A 3,669-nucleotide genomic window follows, 5' to 3' on the forward strand; every position below is an offset into this window, starting at 1 on the left:
AACTGTGAGCCAAGATAAGCTTTTCCTTCTCTAAGCTGCTTCTGTCAGACATTTTGTCTTAGCAAGGGGAAGAGTTAACTAATACGATAACCTTATTTGGAGATTCTTCAGATAAGCCAATATGTGGGGATCCTGTTGAGAAGAGAGGATTTGTTTTTTTGCAGTTTTTGTGGTTTTATTTAAACACAAATAAAACATGCATGCAAGCCATCTATTCATTCTTTTTGCTGCGCAGCCTGGTGTTGGGACTGGTGACTCTGATGACTGGCTGTGCTGCTCTTTCCACGATGGCTTTTCGGATCTTGGAGGAAACATTGTGAGCGATCTCACACAGTAAGACTTATACACATCAGCAGCTCCTCCAGCTCCTTGACACTGTGGACCAGAAACTTCTGGAAGCCACTAGGCAGCATGTGCTTGGTTTTCTTGTTGCTCCTGTAACCAATGTTGGCCATCAGGCTCTGGTCCTTGAATCTTCTCTGCACCCTGTTGTCAATACCTCTGGGTTTCCTCGAGTTTCGCTTAATCTTGACATACAGACCTGACTGGTGCTGGATGAACTTCTTGGTCCTCTTTTTGATGATCTTGGGCTTCACCAGAGGCCAGAGGGCAGCCATGATGCCACAAAGTAGATGGCAGCCACCTCGCAGGTAGCGCCGAGGAAGAAGGCGAGAAAAGAGGATTTAAAAGAGTCACGTGGCAACAGAGCAGAAATTAGGGTAATGTGGAACACTCACCAGCCAAGGATATGCCAGGAGCCACTGAGACCAGAAAAGGCAGAAGGGAGCCTTCCCTGGAGCCTGTGAGTGCAGCCACAAGCCTAGACTTCTGGCCCATGCAAGTATCCCTGACTATGTTGTTTCGTGTCAAAAGAGCGTGATTCCCCAGTTGCTTCCAAGAGTGTCAGCTCTGTGATGGCTCTCCCCGTGCTCGACTCCATTGCTCATGGAGAAGCTGAGTCCCCACCCTGCCCCCTGGGTAGGTATGGGGGTTGCAGAAGGCAGATTCAACAATGACATGAGCTTGTGCAGGAGACACAGCTCACCATGCAGTTTTTCATAGAAGTGAGGGCAGGTAGAGCTGTGACCAGTGCTGTGTGGGCCGCTGGTTTCCATGGGCAGTGGAAGAGAGAGGCTTTCTCACCAGCAGACCTTGGAAAACCACCAGAGCCCCATCCATCCTTTGGGTTGCAGATGGGAACTTACAGAGCAGATAAATACGTTGTCAAGGAGATGAGCAGACCAGGTCAGCTGATGCTCTAGAAGGAGAGATGGAGAGATGAGGTACCAGAGGGGAGTCCTGGGGAGGCCTGCTAAGGACATAGCTGGAGTCATCTTTGAGCAGTCACCAATCAGGTTGGCCCTGGACAATAAAGAATGATGTCCCAAGCAGAGTGGGCCATATGTGCAAAGGCCCTGTGCAGATAATTGGCTAGTGTCAGTGACATTCTTTTTATTTTTTTATTTTTGGTTTTTTGAGACAGGGTCTCTCTAATGTGGTCCTGGAGCTCACTATGCAGATCAGGCTGGACTCAAACTCACAGAGATCACCCTGCCTCTGCCTCTTGATGTTCTGGAGGCCACAATGACTGGATAACAGGAAGGCCTGGGAGGCGGGTCCCTAGGGAGGAACAGGGTTTCTGATTTGTTTCTTAGCAGCGGAAAATGCCCTAGAAAGGAGGCCCCTTCACTGCCTGCTGGAAGTCTCTCAGGACTGCCTTTGTAGAGGTGAACAGTATCTCTGAGGAGTTTGAGCTCCCTGTAACAGCTCCTCCAGGCTAGGGGACCTTCCTGGAGAGGTGTGTGACACTTGGTAAGCAATGCCTCAGAAGCATGGGCAGGGGAGTGGGGTCAGGAATACCACATGTTAGTCATCCTTCATAGAGAACGTCTTGATCTCCCCAAGCCCCAAATGTTTCCTATATCCTAACCCTGGGGCATATATATGTAGACATTTACAAATATTTGTTATTTGACTGTCTATTCTGCTGGTATTTTAGAGGCTAGTGACCACAAGGTAGGTGAGGAGAGAGGGGAACGGGAATAGGGGTGTGTAAGCATGCAGGTGCTATAAGACAGATGAGATGGGCCTCAGAGGGAGGCCAAGCAGCTCACAAATCCAAGCACAGAATGTTGCTTTAAATGCATGGCACCAGGGGCCAGGATTGCCACAGCTCTGCCCAGGAAAGAACCTTTCTTTGGGGGAAAGGGCTTGAGACAGGGTTTTCCGTAACCAAGGTTGATCTTAAGTTCAACCTTAATTACTTCCTGTGGCTATGATAAGACACCGTGATCAAGTCAACCTCTAGAAGACAGAATTCATCTGGGGTTTATGGTTCTGGAGGCTTGGAGTCCCTGGTGATGGAGCAGAGGTAGTACCATACAGGTAACTGGAGCAGCAGCTCAGAGTTCATATTCTGAACTGCAAACAGGAAACAGCAAAGCACAGAAGATAGCAGGAGGCTTTCCAAACCCTGAAGCCCACCCCGGTGACAGGCCACACCTCCTCCAACAAGGCCACACCTCCTCTACAAGGCCACACCTCTGATCTCTTCCTAAACAGTTCCACCAACTGGGGACCAGGCATTCAAACACATGAGTCTGTGAGAACGGTTCTCATTCAAACCACATGTTCCTTTCCCTGCCTCCGTCTCCTAGGTGTTGACATGCATCTCTGCACCCAGCTTCTCATTGTTGTTGAGACAGAGTCTAACTCTATAGCCCAGGCTAGCCTGAAACTAACTATCCAGCCTAAGATAACCTGGGGCAATGTTCCTGTCTTAGTCTTGTGAGTACTGAGATTATGGACATGAACCTACCAGTCCCTCCCTCTACTCCAGGGAGGGGGTTGAGTTCAGTACCTGTGCTCTATCCCTGAGCTCTGTCCTCAGCTCTTCTTTTCTCTTTTAGACTCATGAACCTTTTCCTGGAGACCTTGCTGGCCTCCTTCAAAGGCCTCAGAGCTCCCACCACCCAGTGTGTCCTACTTCAGTTTCTATCGCCATGACAAACCTCCCTGAACAAAAGGAACCTAGGGGAGAAAGGGTTTATTTCTGCTCACAGTTCCAGGCTGTAGTCCGTCCTTGCAGGGAAGCCAAGAAGAGAGGACACGAAATCAATCGTCACATCTCATCCACACGCAACTTTGTGTGTGCCTGGGCTCAGTGTATCTTTTCCTCAAGCCCAGGGAATGGCACTACCCACAGTGGGCAGATCTTCCCACGCCAATTAATGTAATCAATACAATCTTCCAACAGTCATGCCCATTAGCCAACCTGATCCAGATGGTCCCTCATTGAAACTTTCTTCCCTGGTGATGCTAGACTTTGTCAAGTTGACAATTAAAACTGACCGCCATAACACAGCCTCCTGTCAACTCGATACACAAACATACCGTATTATATTAAGCCATAACTTCCCACCTCTTGTCCTTAACCGTCTCATGGTTTTTCCCTTATAATGTAAAATATCATCCAACCTTTAAGTCCAAATAGTAACAATTCCAGCTTTTTGAAAATCCAAAGTTTCTTCACTGTGAGCTCTTATAATCTTAATCAGATTGTATACTTTGACCATGTAATAATGCCATAGAGAAAATATCCTTATTCCAAAAGGGAAGTGTGGTGGTTTGAATGAGAATGACCCACATGGGCTCATAGATTTGAATGTT

The 3,669-nt window shown here is 48.0% G+C and overlaps 1 pseudogene; it reads right to left on the reverse strand.

Annotated features, from left to right (window-relative positions):
* Positions 1 to 211: 211 nt before the first annotated feature.
* LOC142845198 (large ribosomal subunit protein eL32-like) lies at positions 212 to 657 on the reverse strand (annotated as a pseudogene).
* Between the last annotated feature and the right edge of the window lie 3,012 nt (positions 658 to 3,669).

This window comes from Microtus pennsylvanicus, chromosome 2 (assembly GCF_037038515.1).
Source record: "Microtus pennsylvanicus isolate mMicPen1 chromosome 2, mMicPen1.hap1, whole genome shotgun sequence".
NCBI classification, from domain to species: Eukaryota; Metazoa; Chordata; class Mammalia; order Rodentia; family Cricetidae; genus Microtus; species Microtus pennsylvanicus.